Here is a 21,226-nt window from a genome sequence, read left to right as displayed (position 1 = left end):
GGGAGTTGGGGATTGACATGTATACAATGCTATATTTAAAATACATAACCTACAAGGACCTACTGTAGAGCCCAGGGAACTCTGCTCAATATTCTGTAATAACCTAAATAGGAAAAGAATTAGAAAAAGAATAGATACATGTATGTGTATAGCTGAATCACTTTGCTCTACACCTGAACCTAACACACCATTTTTAATCAACTATGCTCCAAAATGAAATAAAAATTTAAAAATCTGTGGGGGTGGCAAGTAAATGGGTAAAACTTTCTTGTGCAATGAATTTGTTATCAACTTAAAATAGATGGTTATAAACCTATAAGCTGATTTATTAAAGACTCATGGTAACCACCAAACAAAAACCTAAAATAGACCTACAAGTGGTAAAGAGAAAAGAGTCAAAGCAAAGCACTTCAAAATATCACCAACTAACAGAAAAAAAATTAGCAAGAAAGGAAGAAAAGAACTAAGGAATTACAAAACGATCAGAGAGCAGTGAACAAAATAATGATAGGAAGTCTTTATCTATCAATAATAACTTTAAATATTACTGGTTTAAATTCTCCAATTAAAAGACACAGAAGACTGAATGCATTACAAACAAGACCCACTTATATGCTGCCTACAAGAGACGAACTTCAGTTTTAAATATACTCACAAGCTGAAAGTAAAGTGATGAAAAAAAGATATTTCAAGCAAATAGAAGCCCAAAGAGAATAGGGTAGCTATACTTTTCAGAGAAAAGAGACTTTAAGTTAAACCATCATAAGAGACAATGAAGGTCATTATATAATGATAAAGGGGTCAATTTATCAGAAGGAGATAACAGTAAACACATACTCTCTAGTAACAGAGCACCTAAATATATTAAACAATCATTAACAGAAATGAAGGGAGAAAGAGACAGCAATGCAATGATAGTAGAGTACTTCAATACCTGGCTTTAAACACTGGAGAGATCATCCAGACAAATTAAATAAGGAAATAATGGATTTGAATGATACTTTAGATGAAATGCCCTAACAGACACATAAAGAACATTCTACCCAACAACAGCAGAAAATACATTCTTCTCAAATGCACACAGAACATTCTCCAGGAAAGATCACATGAGAGGTGATCTTTACACAATATGTCTTAACAAATTGAGATCATTCTAAGTGTGTTTTCTGACCACATGATATGAAACTAGAAACCAATCAGAGGAGGAAACCTGGAAAATTCACAAATCTGTGGAAATTAAAAAATATAAGCCTGAACAACCAATGGGTCAAATAAGAAATTAAAAGGCAAATCAAGAAATATCTTGAAACAAACAAAAATGGGAGCATAACATAGCTAAACCTATGGGATGTTGCAAAAGGATTTCTGAGAGGGAAGTTTATATTGATAAACACATTCAGAAACAAGAAAAATCTCAAACTCACTTGACGTTTCCAGGAACTAGAAAGTTTCTGTTCAACATAGTACTAGAAGTCCTAGCCAGAATAGTCAAGAAAATGAAAGGCATGCATATTTGCTTGGAAGAAGTAAAATTTTCTCTGTTTGCAGATGACAAACTCTACTAAAAACCGTTAGAACTAATAAATTCAGTAAAATTGCAGCATACAAAATGAACATACAGAAACTGATTGCATTTCTGTACACTAACAACACATTACCTGAAAGAAATTAAGAAAGCAATCCCATTTATAATAGCATAAAAATACTTAGAAGTAAATTTAACCAAGGAGGTGAAAGACTTGCACACTAAAAATGATAAAACATTGATAAAAAGAGATTGAAGAAGACCCCCCAAAATGGAAAGATCCATGTTCCTGTATTGAAAGAATTAATATTTTGAAAATGATCAAAAGTGATCTATAGATTTAATGAATTCCCAACCAAAATTCCAATGTTTTTTACAGAAATAGACAAACTATCCTGAAATTTGTTTGGAACTACAAAGGGCTCCCATAGCCAAAGCAATCCTGAGAAAGAACAAATTGGAAGCATCATAATACCTTATTTCAAGCTAGATTACTAAGCTTTAGTAGCCACAACAGTATGGTATAGGCACAAAAACAGACACATAGATCAATGGAACAGAGTAGAAAGCCCAGAAATAAACCCACACATATACAGTCAATTAATTTATGATGACAGAGCCAAGAATGACTAAGTGAAATAAGTCAGACAGAGAAGGACAAACACTGTATGATCTCATTTATATGTGGAATCATAAAAAAAAAAAAAAAGGAAGGTGAGATCAGATTTTTGGTCACCAGAAGAGGCAGTGGGTAGGGAGAGGGGAAATAGGAGAAAGGTGGTCAAAAGTTACAAACCTCCAGTTTCAACATAAATAAGTACTAGGGATGTAATGCACAACATGATGACTCTAGTTAACACTGCTGTATCGTATATATGACGATTGTTAAGAGAGTAAATCCTAAGAGTTCTCACCACAAGGAATTATTTTTTCTTGTTTTGTCTTCTCCGTATTGTATCTATATGAGATGATGGATGCTAACTATCAACTTATACCAGTAAATAATTTAACACTATATGTAAGTCAAACCATTATGACATATACCTTAAACTTATACAGTGATATATAAAAATTATATCTCAATAAACCTGCAGGGACAAAACCTAAAAAAACAAATGTTGGTAAGGATGCGGAGAAAAGAGAACCCTTGAACACTGTTGGTGGGAATGTAAACTGTGCAGCCACTATTGGAACACCATGGAGGTTCCACAAAAGATTAAAAATTTAATTACCATATGATCCTGCAATCCCACTCCTTGGTATATAATGAAAGAAACTGAAATCAATTTCAATTTCAATCAATATCCCTTGAAGGGATATCTGCACACCCATGTTCAGTGCAGCATTATTTATACTAGCCAAGCTATACAAACAACCTACGGGTCCAATTACAGATGAATAAAGAAGATGTGGTATATATACAATGAATTATTATCCAACCCTGAGAAAGAAGGAAATTCTGCCGTTTGCCAACAACATGGATGGAACTTCAAGGCATCCTAAGTGAGGTAAGTCAGACAAAGAAAGGAAATATTGTGTGGTAATATTTATAGGTGGAATCTCAAAGAAAACTGAACTTGTGAAAACAGAGAAATGGGGATGAGGTGACAAGGGGCTGGGGGAATTAGGGAGATGCTGTTTTAAGAGTACTAACTTACAACTAGTAGGTAAATAAGTTCGGGGGAGCTAATGCACAACATACTGGTTATAGTCAACAATACTATATCATAAACTTTAAAGCTGCTAAGAGACTAACTCTTCTCAACCCAAAAAAGAAATGATAAAAGTGTGCCATGATAAAGGTGTTAGCTAATGTTACCGTAGTAATTATATTGGAATATATAAATGTATCACCAACATGTTATACAACACTATGTTATGGTCAATTATATATCAATTAAAAAAAAACGAGTCCAGGAACTGTAAATGCTCTTTTTTCCAGTCTTACTATGGATGGGAATAGGCATAATTTTCAGGGCAATAATGGATAGAAAACTTTGGGGGTAGAGAAAGGGAAAGTGTTCGAAAAAATCTCTGAGGAGAGGGATCAGAAATGGTTGATGCCACTCTTCCCCCACCCCTCCAACACACACTTACCTCCATTCTGCCTTTGTTGAATGATGCCTTATTGTTCAGAGTTGTGGCAGGATTCTACTGATAAAAATAAAAGGATAACAGAATTAGAGATACCAATCAATTCATCATTAAGTCGACTGGAACTGATTATTCACAAAAATGAATAATTTCTATTTTAAACCACTTTAAGTAAGGTTTTCTGCTACACAGAGCTAAATCCAAGCCAAATTGATAAAATCACTAATTTTAATATTACTTTTCTAGGGAAAAACCTCTCTGTAGTGATAACATCTTCACCTTCCCAATTAAAAACATGGATTGTGTGCTCAACACAGAACACTCTGAGAGATGAATGGCAGCATTGATATTTTCACTAAAAATGGAAATAATGTTATAGGATTGTATATATTAACATTAAGTGTCAGGAAGAGTATAAATTAAAGATGTTACAGCAAACATTTCTTGACTGTTTCTCCATTATGCAGAAATGAAAACAAATAGATTTCCAATTTTATATACTACTCAAGGTATTAATTAAAATTATGACTTTTGATTTACACTGACTATAACCATATTTAAAACATTTACATACTAATATCATCTTATATGTGACCATATCACAGTTTTAGAGCATATGAGTTTATATTAGTTAGAACTGACTACGTATTACTGCAAGGTTTGACCCTACCATGTTAAACCAAGGATTTCTTTACGATTTCCTGATAACACATGAGAGATGTAGAGAGTCTCATACTGAACTTTAAATACTTTGAAGAAGAAGCAACACACATCATTTCATTTGCCATATTGTCGAGAACTAGTCAGAGGCCCATGTAAAACTAGAAGCGTTCAAGTCAATGTGTTCCTGTATGTGCCTCAAAGCACAGGAGGCTCAGATATTGATAAGTTAGCAATATCTATCCAAGGGCCTAAATATTAACTAAATTGGCCTCACCCAACTAAATGAGCTAACCAGTGTTCTTGTAATAATTTAACTTCTAATAATTGTCATCTTTTAAATTGGTTATCCAGGGACAATCAAAACAAGCCCAAACAGTGGATATTAGAATATTCAGTGTTCTATCAAGCACCCTCTGAAATACTGTATATCTTATAATAATGAGTGGCATTTATTTTAATAAATGATAGAGTTATTTAACATCTGAACTGCTTTGGTTTCTTTCCTTTACTAGTCTCAAAATTACCTACCAAGTTGGAGAGTATAGTTTGAGCAATATTTGTCCCGTATCAAAATATTTTACCAACTGCACAGCACCTTTCAATCAATTCGTTCTGGATCAGGACTATCAACACACCTTCTAAATCATACTTTCTTTATATTAGCCTAAAAAAATCTGACCTCTGACCTGACGATACAAACTCCTTGCCTAATACGAGCTTTGATTTTTCTCTCCTATATCTAAATCTTTGTATAAATTCTTAAATGGTGGAAGAAGAGATACACAGGTAAATTCAGAGATATATACTTTACTATGTAAATTTTAATGGCTTTAAATTTAAATCTTAATTAAATTTAAAACTAAATCACTTTATTTGTAAATGAACTAAATGCTCCAATCAAAAGACATAGGGTGGCTATTATCAAAAAGTCTACAAATAAAAAAGGTTGGCAAGGACGTGGAGAAAAGGGAACCTCTGTACACTGTTGGTGTGAATGTAAATTGGTGCAGCCACTATGGAAAACACTATGGAGGTTCCTCAAAAAACTGAAAATAGAACTACCATATGATCCAGCAATTTCACTCATGGGTATATCTCCAAGGAAAACAAAAACAGTAATTTGAAAAGATACATGCATCCCAGTGTTCATAGCTGCACTATTTAAAATAGCCAAGGTATGGAAGCAACCCAAACATCAAAAGATGATTGGTTTAAGAATAAGATATATAGATATATAGATATATAGATATATATATAGAATGGAATATTACTCAGTCATAAAAAAGAATGAAATTCTGCCACTTACAACAATGACTCTGCCACTTAAAACAATGTGGATAGACCTAGAAGGTATTATGCTTAGTGAAATAAGTCATACAGAGAAAGGCAAATACTGTATGATATCACATATATTTGAAATCTAAAAAATAAACAAAGGAATATAACAAAACAAAAACAAACTCACAGATATAGAGAACAAACTAGTAATTACCAGAGGAGAGACAGAAGGGGGAGGGACAAATAGGAATAGGGAATTAAGAGGTACAAACTACTATGTATAAAATAAATAAATGACCAGGATATATTGTGTAGCATAGGGAAATATAGCCATTATTTTGTAATAGCTTTAAATGGAATATAATCTATAAAAATACTAAATCACTATGTTGTACACCTAAAACTAATATAATACTGTAACTCAGCTATATTTCAATTTAAAAATAAAACAGAAATGACAATGAGTGTTTTTGTGCTATATCCTTTTACATTTTAAATACTAAAACCATTTAAATGAGAATCCTCCTTTTTCCAACGATGTAATAACAAGGACATGACTTACCCTATGCCTGAAATAAGTAAAAAAATTAGACAAAATATAAAAAACTGTAGTTTTAGAGATGCTGAACCTCAGACAATAATGAATAGTGACCCATGAGAAATACAGAAGAAGCCTGGGAACCTTATGACTGTCCCAGCCTACTGCCTTGAGAGAGTTTACAGGCTGAAATACTGGTGGAAGAAACTCAGATGTAGCCTGGTAGATACTCTGAAATGAGGAAAGAAGAAGAGATCCACAGAGATCAAGATGGTTAGAGTTCACAGGAAGAGGGCTGAGGAAGAGAGAGCTGAACAGAAAGAGAATTCTGGAGATATGCATAGATCAGGAGGTACTAATCAGTGAATATATGTGAGGCAACTACCAAAAGCAGGGTAAAAATTTCTGAAAATATTAGAGAACAGCGTCAGGCACTCAGGGCCAGGAATAGAGCCTGTTCTCCCCCCCCCACCCCCGCAAAAAACTTGAGAATTTCTCAAGGAAATGGGTAGAATACTCAAGAAGGTCTTGCTTTATTACTGAGAAACACTTAACCCTAGACTGAGCGGTCATTTGGATTGGCCTAATAAATCATAAAATCCGGATCAAAAAGGATCACCCTGTTTTAAGTAATGCAACTGCATTTTAGAAAAGGGCTGAAGAATTTTTATAGGAATACAGACATATCCAGTACAGGGGGGAAGATTATCTTTAAGGTTTTCCCATCCCCATCCTCTCCACATAAAGAAACCTCGGGAGGTAACTGAGGGAGACTTCATCCCAGTGTCTCAGATAAGCAGACCTAGGAATGAAGGTGTCTGAGATACGAATGTTAATATGGCATGGCAGGCCAGGTGAGCTTAAGACTTAAGACAGCAATTCCCATCTGAGATTGAAATACACTGTGCATCAGACTCTGAATGCTTTGCAAATGAATCCTACAGAATATTTATGTAAGGAATTCTACCAATTCTACACTAATTCTTCCAGAAAAAGTTGAAGCTGAGGAAATATTTTCCAACACATTCTTTGAGGCAAGATTTACCCTGATACCAATTTTAGACAAAAACACTCCAATGAGAGAAAACTATAGACTAATATTCACAGAAGCAAAGATTCTAAACAAAGTTTTAGCAAACTAAATCCAGCAATATATACAAAGGATAATATAATCAAGTGCGGTTTAATACCAGGAACATAGGTTTGGATTTAATAGTGGAAAAATCAATCAGTGTCATTCACCATAATAGCAAACTGAAAATTAAAATCCATACGGTTATTACAAAAATGTAAGAAAAAGCATCTGAGAATATCCAACATCAATTCCTGAAAGCAAGTCTCTGTAAAATATACATGAATAGAAGGTAATTTCCTCAAGAGTAAAGGAAATCTATGAAACACCAACAGCTAACTTCAGACTTGATGGTGAAGGGCTGAATGTTTTCCACTTAAAAATCAGGAATGAGAACAGGATGTTTATAACAATAAGCATCTTGTCGAGGGTGCTGTCCGTGGTGGCATTTATATAGTAGTGGCAGAACCAGTGGTACTCTGTCTATCCAGAATACTCCTGTGGCCTATGCTCTCACTGCCTAACCCCTTTTGCTTCCTGTGTATTTTATGAGATTGGGGAACCAATCTTCCTATCATGTCTGTGTGCATTGGTTAGCTAGAGTTTGTGAACATTGGCGGCATCCAAGGATTCTTATCCAAAATTAAAATTTACTTAGATGGACAATCATACTAACAGCTATTTTCATTTTTTAAGTCTTAAACTTTTTAAAAATATATTATGTATTAAAAAAATTAAGGCAGCAACATATAAAATTATGTAATTTTAAAGAACGGAGAGTCAATATGGCAGAGTTGCACTGACCTTTTATAAACACACATTAGATTCATATCTTGACTCTAACCAAACATACTGAGATATATGTAAGAACTCAATTTTCCTATCTACAAAATGAAGAAAAATGCTTACCTTTTGCTGTCATTGAATTAACTAAACTCTATACACAATTTAAATAATAATATGTTTTTTGGGACATTGAAAGCATCTAACAAGCAGTGAGAGGTGTGTGTGTGTATGTGTGTGTTTTTGTTGTTTAAGGTGGCATAGTAACACCCCCTCCTCCCCAACAACTGAGCAGCATATCTCCTCCAAAAACAATTCAAAATCGAACTATGGCTATAAGGAGTGAAAGAGCACTAAAAATGTAGTCAGGCATCAGTTTGCAAAGATTCATGACTCTGAATGTTAGAAATGTGGACACTTGGGGTGAGGGTGGGGAGAGGTGGAATCAAATTAAGCATAAGACATGTGAGCTCAGAATCCAGTTCACTCAGAGGAATTTTGGACATTCAAGACCATTACCATGTTATTTTTATAGTCTCTTGAACTATTCTTCTTTTCTGTGGGAAAAATTCAGAATTTTTTTCAATAAAATATCAAGCTTCACAATTACTTTTTGAGTTGTACATATATGTAGAGATTTAGAATGTTTGCCTTTATATCCAGGTTACAAAAAGGTACAGGGAGAGTAGAAATGCTTGAATGTAAGTCTATCACCTTCTCCGTTTATGACTTAGAAATGCATATTGTGATTCTTTCATCTCTGAAGTGATGAAGGCACATCAACTTATTTCCTGAGAAGATTTAAAAAACGTTCCTGCATGGAGTGTGTGAAAGTCTGAGAATGTACTACATACCCAGCTGGTACAAGTAGTTTTTTCACAGATCACTTCAGTGCTTTAACTTTCAGTCAGTGCTTAAGATCTCAAGCTTATCAATGGAAATCATAATGTTACAGGAAGCCTGGTATGGTGGTAAAGCGCTGACTTACAACTTTAGGATCTTGGGTTCAGTCTCAACTCTACCAATACCATGCTACTGCCCTCGAATAGGTTCAAGAATATAAAACTGTGGCATCAGACTCCCACTTTTTAAAAACTCATCCCAGCAGGTAGCCTCAGGATATACTGAGGATGAGTTTTGTGTGAGTCAGCACACAAAATATAGATGTAGACCTATTTTCTTTCTATGTTAATGTTAGGGTGGCTTGAATTTTTATTTAATTTGTGAATACTCTGAAGGGTCTCTGTCGACACTGTGGAAACACATTACAAATTGTCACACGCAGTCTCTGATATGTTAATTCCTTAAGGATTAATGTACTGTCTATTCCTATTTTCTTACTTTTTGAAAATTAAAGAAGAAAAATGATTGAGCACAGAGATAAAATGAATGCATAAGTATAATTCTGATAAGAATCAAAGAACAATAAGGAAATGTATGGCATTTGCATTTAGAAATGCTTCTCCACAGAGGAAGTGTTGAGATTTTTAGTAAGAAGTCTGACCTAAGTAGACATTTCTCCAAAGAAGATATACAGATTGCCAATAAACACATGAAAGGATGCTCAACATCATTAATCATTAGAGAAATGCAAATCAAAACTACAATGAGGTATCACCTCACACCAGTCAGAAGGGCCATCATCACAAAATCTACACACAATAAACGCTGGAGAGGGTGTGGAGAAAAGGGAACCCTCTTGCACTGTTGGTGGGAATGTAAATTGGTACAGCCACTATGGAGAACAGTATGCAGGTTCCTTAAAAAACTAAAAATAGAACTACCATACGACCCAGCAATCCCACTACTGGGCATATGCCCTGAGATTCAAAAAGAGTCACGGACCACAATGTTCATTGCAGCACTATTTACAATAACCAGGACAGGGAAGCAACCTAAGTGTCCACTCACAGAGGAATGGATAAAGAAGACGTGGCACATATATACAATGGAATATTACTCAGCCATAAAAAGAAAGAAAATTGTTAGTTGCAGTGAGGTGGATGGACCTAGACACTGTCATACAGAGTGAAGTAAGTCAGAAAGAGAAAAACAAATACTGTATGCTAACACATATATATGGAATCTAAAAAAAAAAATGGTTCTGAAGAACCTAGGTGCAGGACAGGAATAAAGACGCAGATGTAGAGAATGGACTTGAGGACATGGGGAGGCCGAAGGGTAAGCTGGGACGAAGTGAGAGAGTGGCATGGACATATATACACTACCAAATGTAAAATAGCTAGTGGGAAGCAGCCGCATGGCACAGGGAGATCAGCTCGGTGCTCTGTGTCCACCTAGAGGAGTGGGATAGGGAGGGTGGGAGGGAGACACAAGAGGGAGGAGAAATGGGGAGATATATATATATATATATATATATATATATATATACACATGTATATATATATATATATATGTATAGTTGATTCACTTTGTTAGACAGCAGAAACTAACACACCACTGTAAAGCAATTATACTCCAATAAAGATGTTAAAAAAAAAGAGGTCTGAATCAAAAACAGAATAATATATATCATAAAGTAGAGTGTTAGAGACAAGTTTATTGAGACATTTGTGGATAATTTTATTTATATATACATATTTAAAATTTTTTAATAAGAAAACAAATAGGAAATTTCAGAAAAGAGTTGATTCTCTGTGTTTCCTCAGAATTTTCAAGTCAAAATATACGGACCATTATATTTTAAAAATTAAATATAAAGAATATTATTTACTTCTTTCAGACAGTTGTTCAAATACCACTTTATTTGTGAAGTATTTTCTGACTACTCTGCTTAAAATTACATAGATACCTTATCTCACTTTCCTGGCTCTGTTTGCTTTCTTCTCTGTAGCACTGGTTATCTACTATTTTATACATTATACTTTATAGGTTCATCTTCCCACAATTAATATGTGAGGTCTATAAAAGCAGACTTTTATTTGGTCCTCTCTTTTGCCTTAAAACAGTGACTGGCGCAAACTAACCTCAGAAAAATATTTGATAAATGAGTGAATCAAACAATTATCTGTCAGGAACTGTATAAAGTGCATTAAAAACTTATTTAAGTTAGTCTTCACAACAACCCTTGGGACATTATTCTCCTCTCAGTTTTTACAGAAGAAAGTGAATTTTAGAGAGTTTAGCTGCCCAAGATTATACACATATTAAGTGTTGATTTCAGAGCTGTGACTCGAAATACATAAATTTGATTCTAAAGCTTATGATCTTGTCCAGTAATAATATTTCTGCAACAAAATTCGTAGAATGATAAAATTAGAATGGATTCATCCAGAATTTGGCTAACACTAATCATGTTATTCCTAATTGAGATAGTATATAGGCTCCTTTACTTTTAGTCATATTAGCCAATAAATATAACTATTGTAATATATAAAGGCAAGGTACTAAAAATATTACCACGCAGGAAATGTATAATGATCAGAAAAATTATCTTTTTCGGTTCTGCTATACTATTAATACCACTTTTTTAAAAAGGAAAAAAATACTTCTTATACTTTTTCTCTTTGTGCATTCAATGCCAGAATAGAATCTTTAGAGAGCACCATAATTAAGTCTATATCACAAAACTCCAATTTAGTTATTTCTAATAAAGGATAACCGTAAATACTTCTTTTATATGCAGCAGTCATCTTTAAACTGGAAAAAAAATCTGTAGTTACAGGTGGAATAGGGCAACACATCAATTCTTGAGTATTATGGAAAGTAAATATTTTTGATAGATTTAAAAAATGTGTTGGATTTTTCTTTTCTCTTTCTTTCCCTATAAGTGCACAATATATACCAAGACTATGCAGCCAATTCATGGAAATTCCATTTCCTTTAAAAAAGTGAAACAGCTTATGTCATGAATCTCTCTTAATTAAGAGATATACTGTTGATAGAGACAACCTGGTAATACGTGGAACCATAAACACAAAATTTGCACATTTACCACTCTTTCATGTTTACCCTTGAAAAAGAAGTTTTGGAGTTTGTTTTCATGATTGGACTAGAAAATTTAAGGATTAAGATTAGTGAGATGGACTGTGGGAATTTCAAATTTACCTGTTTTGGCGACTTTTACTATTTGTGAACTCCTTATGATTCTGTTTCAAGTATCCCAAGAGAGAATTTCTCCTTCCATGTCATACTAGTAAAGTTCTATTAAATTAAAACTGGCTTTATCTACAGTGTGAATTAACAAATGGGACACTAGCCTTTGAGTACTGCTTTTCACAAGGATTGTCAGCCAAAATGGTCAAAACCCTAAATCAAAAAGACACAGATGGACTTCCCTGGTGGCGCAGTGGTTGAGAGTCCACCTGCCGATGCAGGGGCCACGGGTTCGTGCCCCGGTGCAGGAGGATCCCACATGCCGCGGAGCGGCTGGGCCCGTGAGCCATGGCCGCGGGGCCTGCGCGTCCAGAGCCTGTGCTCCGCAACGGGAGAAGCCACAACAGTGAGAGGCCCGTGTACCGCAAAAAAAAAAAAAAAAAAAAAAAAAAGACGCAGACAAGGTGAGACATGAAAAAATAAACTTGGAAGAAGCCACCTGGGGTTCTACCAAAATGTAACATTTAAAATATGCATTATATCTTATTTTATAAATAATATGTATTTATTGTATAAAAATTTAAAAATCAAAATAAATATTATCATAACCTATTAATTTACCACACAAAGATGAAAACTACTAATAGTCACCAGATATTCTTCCAATTTTTTTCTTTAGTAACATATATGGCCAAAATAGGATCACATTGAAAGTCTGATTTTGAAAACCTACTTTTCTTCCTTTAGCATGTTTTTCTGAGTAAATATGAATTTATTATTTTAATGATGAAAAATAGTAATTTATTTAACCACACTCCACTTTTTTGTTTTTGAGGACAGATCCTGGGACACAATTTACCTATAGTATGAATATGCTAAGTGAAATAATAAAATGATAAATTCTAAGTGACATTTAGAAATCTTACATTCTTCAGTTCTATAAATAAAACCAATTTCCCTGAAACCAGCTAATTCCAGGCCATATTCTGTATCTGTGCTGGGTCTAAGAAGCTATCCTTGTTGCTCTATTTTTTCATGTTTATTTATGGATGTGAGCCCCTTTGGTTAAATTCAGGGACTATTTTTTACATAATTGCCAGTTTCTACAAATTATACAAATATTGAATTTTAAACTATGTAAATTTTGTTATTTTATTATTGATTAAATTCAAGACCAACATTTCCTGCCAATGGGCTTCACAGGGTCTTCACAAAGGGGCAGTTTTTCCAATTATAACCATATTTACACTCTTCACCTCATCGTCGTAAAATCTAAAATAACAGGATAGGGTAATTTTTGCATCATTTCTTGACATAACTTTATCACTAGACTCAATGCAAAGTAATCTACTAAATGTCAAGTGGTAAATTCAGGAAAGGTGACTGAATTTTTATGATTAGAGATGGTATAGATTTCAAAAGCTTTTGACAATCAAAATACAGAGTCAGCAGGATTAATCTTTTGATGGATGACAGTATCCTGTGAGATATAAGGGCAATGTGTGATATCTGCTCTTAAGTTTACCTTCTTATAGGCTTAATCATCACTCCATACTTGTTCTTTTCTTAACTCAATACTACATTTGGAGGAGTTAAGTTCCTACTTCCTCTTTCTTCGAAAACTGATGTACAAAGCACAATAGAGATCTTAAAGACAGGAATCTATATTTGGAAGATGTGTTGGGAAGTGAATTCAGTAGGCATCTAACCATGCAATATGATTATTTCTAAAATAATTGCCGTGACATCTGGTTCATGATGGTGGACTGAACAATGCCCAACTCATCTGGAACCTCACTACTGTTTAGAAATACAAGAAAAAATAAAATTGCAAAGAAGACTGTAGAGGAGGTTACATGAACAGGAGAGTTCATGTTTTCTGTATAGTCTATATGAGCAAATGTTTCCTAATGTATCACATAAAAGTGTATTTGGAAATAATACAAGTGAAATCTGTACGATTATATAATATTTAAGGTAAAACCTTCACAGTTTCTAAGAAATTTATAATGCCACATTTATTGAATCACATTTGTGCTATACAATATCAAGCAATCCCTTTAAGAACTATTAGAAAGCTATGTCAGAAAAGTCTCTTCTGCAATATCTATTGTTCAATAGTAAGTAATCCTTTCAAAGTATTAATATGAGCTTTATTTTATATAGTTAAGATTCTAATATTGTTTAAATACTAATATTTTACTAGTTATGTTTTTATAATTAAGTCTGCATTTAGATACTTAATGATTTGTTAAATATGGTTTCATATTTCTGAATATGAAAATCTTTAATATTGATCATTTTTGTGTATACTTTTAATAAAACATGCAACATATATTATTACAAAGGGGAAATTACCAAATAATTCATTGTTTATGTCTAGAGAGATTAAAGCCCGAGTTCAGTAACCTATCATTAAACAATACATTCAAAAGATGCTCAAACTGATTTACCATTGAAAGAAGACCTGTGAAAATGTGTATTAGGCAGGTATGCAGATCAGTTGTTTCCATTCTTACCATTCTCACTGTATTACATGACATTTGAAGCACCTGGGTGGGCGGTCAAATGAGAAATTTAGCATTATACATTGATAGCATTGGGAAACATAGGTCTCTTGTTTCCCTTTTTGGCCTCTATCCCTCCCCTAGCCCTACAACATGTCATTCATCTGGTTTTAATGCTGCATAAATATGCATTGTCTTATGCCTGTTTGCCTTGGATGCTGTGTGCCCAGCTGTAACAAGATGTTGCTTCTTTTGTTATTTGTACACAGCTGCTTGCTTTAAACTAGTAGATTCTGAAATACCTTTCCTTGCATGTCTAAAATAAAACTATTGCATGTAAAAAAAAAAAAAAAACTGGTAGATAGGCATCAGTTGGGAAAACAAAGTAGAGAAAGGAAGCTCCTGTTAGACCACATCCATCAGTAACTTCTGAAGAAGTGGGGCTGGTGTTATCAGTGAAACCCCAGAGGCTCTAGGCAAGGTGTTACATACATACAGTTCAGCCTGAAAAAGTTGCTGAAAGGGAATTATTGAAGGTATGTTTACTCAATAGTTGTATCAGGGAAACTGACTCTTTCCTATTTCACTCTATAGACAAAATCACTCATATCCACTGAAGCACTTAGGGAGACGTACAGGGCTGCACTAGGCGTTGGCATCTGAAAAAGTCAATGTTCATGATTGTGAAGAATGGAAACAGTTTCTCACTGATTTCATCAGAAACATAAATTTATTAAAGAACACTGGTTAGCTCACAGAATTATCTGATAAGCTATTAAATCCTACGGTGAGCTAAAAAACAACAAAGTCTAAAATCTGGTTGTATAACTGTTCCATAAAGGAAACTAGTAGACATAATAACGTGTTTTATTGACACATTTGCCCTGGGAGCTTGATAGTGCCACAACTTCTGCTACTGCTACCACAGAAATTGTCATTACTGTAGCAGAAATGTGATGTTGTTACAATAACTATCTTTACTGGATACAGAATCGTTTCAGTTAACTGTATATTTGTGTCACTAGCATTGAGTTAGAGTCTGGCATGAGTGTGTCTTACCAAAAGAAATAAGTAAAAATAAAAAGCAAAATTTATAAATCCAAGCTCTCTAACATGTGAATAAAAGGAGTTCCAGAAAAAGAGAATAGGAAAAATAAAGAAAGAATATTATTTGCAAGAGTTGAGTAAATAAATGAGTCTTTATTTTGAATGGTCTCATCAAGTGTTGATAAGCACGAAAGAAAAGAGACTCACATCTAGACATACAAAGCCCACTGAAGTGCCAGATTATCACACATAAATAGAAATTCTAAAAACAAAGACAGGTGGATAAGTGAATAAATAGATTAATATATACACATATTACAGATTTCAATTTTTTTAAATACTGCCTTTAAGCCATTTTTTTCATTTCTTGTTCTAAGGAATGAAAAATATTTTTATTAACTTCATATAAGGATAAACTATCTAAGAAATAAAATTGCATTTATATATATTTGATAGAATGATCTATGCATGCATATCTTTTTTTAAAAACTCTGGATTATAAAATATAATCTGTAAGAGAATAATTTCAGTTTTCAAAAACTTGCTTTTAAGCACACATTTTTTTGTTCATTTCTTACTCTAAGGAATAAAATATGCAGCTCCTAAACTCTATGAAACACCACATATTTTAGGAAGCTCTTTTAGCTACCAATACTATTCAATAAATAGCAAAAACAAAGCTTTATCAAATTACATACTCTGAAAAGTGTATACATGGACTCAAGGTCATAGGATATCCATTTGATGGCAAGTTTTCATTTTTGAAACAGTCTGAACCTAATATCTCCTTGAAGTATATCTGTCGCTTTTGAGGATGAAAATCTTGAAAGATCTCAGATACATTAGAGAAGAAAGGTCATATCTCTCATTAAAAATCAATATTACTTACTTCATAAAATATATGTAGTCTGAGTCCATTTAGAGACCTGCAAGGATCCTCCAAAATCATATTATGGAATTTTAAATCTCCCTGGAGGGTGGGGCATGGAGTGGGAGATAAATCATTACTTGCTAAATTCCCTTTCAATTCTCAGACAGTATACTGACTGTGTGCCTGCCAGTGTGCCCGACCATGCTGTATCAGGCAATAAATACCAGGGGTTCCTGACCTTGAATTAACTGGATAGTTTTGAAAAGTTAATGTGATTTGCTCATGGTATAATTTAGAAGGGAAGTTGGTCCAAAATGCGTTAAGTATTGACCGCAAAAGCTCCCACATTGTGGGAGCTGTGCCAGCTTGTAGAAGAGAATAAAATCTGTCATCTGCAATATTCTCTAACCTGTAATGTCTAAATTTTAATTTTTCTTTTACGTTTTGAAACTATTTAGAAGCCAACAGGGAAAAATAAACTATCAAAAAGGCTGACTTAACAGTGAGATTTCTTCTATGATATGCTTGGTGCTAAATATGGAAACAGCATCTTTGCAGTAAATAAGGACTTGGGGCAGAATCTTGCAGATTTCTGTATATTCTAATAATATAATACATAAAGGATAAGGTATTTTTTGTGCTGCTTGAGAATATCTGCAGTAGAAATACATCAGCTTTCAGATCTTTGCAGTACAATGACAATTATGAAGAATACCTCTGTGTCAAGACAAGTGCCTGACAGGGATTGTCCTTTTGTATTTTACTATTCAAGTTTAGGATAAATCAGCCATTCTCTTATTAAACAGGAATTATCCTGCCTGTATGCTGGAGCCTGGCATAACTAGGCTCTTAACAATGCTATAAAAGCTTTGAGAAATAAAATCTCTGTGAGGTGTTAATTTCCTCTTTTTTTCCAGTATTGCTTGGTAACAGTAAAACACCACTTTCCTTTAGTTACTCCATTCATAATCCAATTATAGCTTCAAATTTATGTTATGTAGGCTAACAAGAAAATTCATAGAGAAGACATGTTCTCTTCAACAAATAACTGTTAGTACAGACAGGAAGTATTTGAAAATTGACTTTTATTTCCTGCAGAATAATTGACATTTTGATACATTAAAAAGGTACAAAATATGGAATTGCTCTTTGGTGATGGCCATTTTATATATATTGCTTGATAAATTATTCTGAGTATCCTGCAATATCTTGAAGAGGTAAACACTTCGTGTCTGTACAAGTGATAAAATAAACCAAAAATCCTGACTAAGTTGGAATGAAACCAGATCATGGTTCAACTTAACCACCATGTGGCTGTACTCTGCTTAATCATTCAGATGTCCCTGTTCCCAACTTTTAATTGCTATGATATACAATGATTAATTAAGGGGAGTTTATTTCTGGAAAAGTCAAACCCTGGCAGTTCCTCCTGCTGATCCTGATGCTTTTGGAAAACTCAGCCCTGTAACTAATTAGAATCTCAGAATGTGCTGATGACCTTTGCATTGAAGAGAACTATAGAGAAGTTAACAGGAATGAGCTATTTAGACAGTAATCATCTCCTCATTAACTCAAACATGTGCTATAGCAATAATGTATGGCTAGCTTTTTATTACCACAAACAGTGGGAGAAGATTCACATGGTTAAGTAGTAAGAGCATAAATATTTGTCTATCCCTTTTTTTCAATGTAGTCTAAAGGAATTATAGAAAACAAAATAAAGTAAAATAATAGAAATGCACCATTACCGTGAGCTCAAAGTGCAAAAGGGGAGTGGCCAACTTTAACACACACACTCATACAACAATTGTAAATCATTCTCTCTTCATTTCTCTCTCTTCACCTTTTTCTCACTCTTGTTATTTGATTGGACTCTACCAACTCCATATTTACCAAAAAAGTTAACTGCAAACACTTTTGTTGTTAACAAATGAATTGATCTTGTTAATAAAATGGTTGATACAACTAGATTTTAATGTCATAATGGATTATCTAATTTTATTCCGTAAAAACAGCTGATTGTTTTTAAAGTATACATAATGACTCTAAGAAAAGGAGGGCTAGGGACTTGTAGAAAGGAAAGAACGGAGAAACAGAATTGGTGAAAAGGAAAAAGGAGAAGAGAGATGTCTAATCCCATCTAATCAAGCACAATATGGGTTTGCTCTCTGTCTCTGGTTGTTTTTCTTGGATCAGATTAACCATCCAAATTTATCCAGAAACTCCTAGATTATATCTAGAATACTGAGGTTTCTATTAATAACATTTTATTTATTTCACTCTCATTTTTATTTCACTCTCACCAGTGGTTACAATTAGACAATAAACTATTTGGTCATTTAAATATATTGTGGCAATAAGCAAAGACCACCCAAATGAGAACACGCAGAAGCTATTTATTAAGAGTTTGCTAAAGCAAGGGTGTCAGCCATCATTGTTTGCACTTGGGAGAGACTCAAATGCAGGCAGGGTAGTATAAAAGCTTTATAGTGGAAAAAAGGGAAGGCTTCACTTATGCTCTGATTGGAAGTTGTTTGCATGGGTGAGCTGGAGAGGAGACGTCCTATGTGATTGGGTAAGGGAGCATATTTGTTTTTCTCTGATTGGTTCTAAATTGGAGTAACAGCAAATGATTAGGAAAGCTAGTAGTTAAGGACCAAGTCCTGACTGTTTTTAGTCTACAGTTGCTAAAATTGGTTGCTGCAGACTGTGGGTCAGAGTTCTGTTTTGTACATATGGTTTGACCGTTGTCAGTTTGTATATTTGGTCTCTGAAGAGTTGCTCAGACGAGTGCTTCTTTCCTCAAACACAAGCAGTCGTTTATGCTTTGCCTTTCAATTTGGATACTGAGATAGAACTGAAATGGTAATGAATAACTATTGCTGTAACTGCCTGTATCTCAGTTGACTCAAGTAAGATATAATTTTCTCGGGGACAACAACGATTATGTTCATAAAGATTTATAGTTAAACTTCAAAGATAAGTTGTAAATAAAACTTTGTTTTTCTTTAGAATGCTAATGCTAAAGAATGCAGGTTATTTTCTTGAACCCCAGTTTCCATATCTACAAGAAAAACACAGGATGCCTGAGTTCCTGTCTAGCTCTCACATGCTGATTTTGTGAAGTGTCTTGCTGTGCACAAAATTACAAAATTTCAGACATTTACTCTGGAACTTTAAGGATGGCAGTTAATTCAGAATTCCAGCTTGTGATCATTTCCTTAGCATCCAGTTTTCTATTTGCTTTTGGAGTAACAGACTCCATCTGAATGAGGCCTGCCTCAGTCAACAATATCCAAGGACTATAATTTGTTTTAAAGATTCACTGAATTGTTTCTAATTAATCTCTGTTCCATTTCCCCTCTCCCCATACACAGAAGTGCCTCAAATACTTTACTTTTTTCTCAGATTGGCCCTAAATTTAAATATGACACGAAGAAAGATAATTAATTATATACTAAAAAAAACCTTTAAAAAGCTATTTAGGGAAAAGAAGAAAGCTTACTTCAGTTTGCAGCTTATCAGTTCTCCTTGTTAAATATTCAGAAGTTCCATTCTGCATGGATAGTACAGAAACCTCAATTTAAAAATACTGAATCCTGGGACCGCTGTTACAGTCCTTCAGGGAAATCCCAAAACCCCCTTCACAGAGAGAAACCACAATTGGTGAATTATTAACTATCAACAAAAGTATTCAATGTGGAAAATAAATAGCACAATGCCTGCTCATCTCTTAAAAATTATATATTTAAAGAAAGAGTATGAAAACAGGCATTGCCAATGTAGCAAACTAACCTTAAAGAAAAACACTAAGGCAGAATAGAAATAATTAGATGGGGAAAGAGGATTAAACATATGCTTTTTGTGTGTTTTATGTTGTCAGAAAATGTGCCCTTATTTTTAAAATATACACTTTATTCATTTACTAGGAAAACTGCTATAAAGTGACTATACATAATATATGAAAAGATTTGCTGATTTTCTGAGACAAAATTTGAAAAATTTACTTTTTCTATTTTATTTTGTGATAGCTTTATTTTTTTTAACTTTTTATTTTATATTGGAGTATAGCCAATTAACAATGTTGTGATAGTTTCAGGTGCACAGCAAAGTGACTCAGCCATACATATACGTGTATCCTTTCTCCCCCAGACTCCCCTCCCATCCAGGCTGCCACATAACATTGAGCAGAGTTCCCTGTGCTATACAGTAGGTCCTTGTTGGTTATCCTTTTTAAATATAGCTGTGTGTACATGTCAATCCCAAACTCCCTAACTATCCCTTCCCTCCACCCTTTCCCCCGGTAAGATTTACTTTTAAACATAAAGGATTCACTTATAAAATATATAAATATAAAATTTTAGATCGTCACATAAGATGTGATTTTTTAAAAACAAATTTTTAAAGAGAATTACTTTAAAAATTATTATAAACTGTAATGCTAATATATAAAGATAATCAGCATTCATATTTTTAAATGTTTCCTTCAGCTCTGTTCCCTCCAGTGTGTGTTCATGTGGGTGTTCATAGTATGTGGTGTGTTTGTTTTAGCTTATTTCACAAAATGGGATAATCTGGTTATGTATTATTTCATCCTGATTTTTTTTACTTGAAGTTATACTTTTACCATTTAATCCTGTCAATGTTTTCAGCAGCATTGTTTTAAATAATAGCATAGTAGTCTATTTCAAAATTTGAGTTTCCAATTTATGCTATTATAAAGAACTCAATATGGTTCCTTCAATGGACAATTCATGAAATCAATATAGTATTCCTATATTTTTCTTTTACA

The 21,226-nt window shown here is 33.7% G+C and overlaps 1 long non-coding RNA gene across 1 annotated transcript in view; it reads right to left on the bottom strand.

The window, feature by feature from the left end:
* LOC141278972 (uncharacterized) overlaps positions 1-21,226 on the bottom strand; it is an 88,010-nt gene that overhangs the window by 19,224 nt on the left and 47,560 nt on the right. The window contains exon 3 of the long non-coding RNA XR_012332499.1: positions 3,623-3,679. This is a non-coding gene — a long non-coding RNA (uncharacterized lncRNA). The remainder of the gene's footprint in view (positions 1-3,622; positions 3,680-21,226) is intronic.

This window comes from Tursiops truncatus, chromosome 6 (genome assembly GCF_011762595.2).
Source record: "Tursiops truncatus isolate mTurTru1 chromosome 6, mTurTru1.mat.Y, whole genome shotgun sequence".
NCBI classification, from domain to species: Eukaryota; Metazoa; Chordata; class Mammalia; order Artiodactyla; family Delphinidae; genus Tursiops; species Tursiops truncatus.
Note: the sequence above shows the minus strand (reverse complement) of the source record. Positions and strands in the feature narration are given on the sequence as shown.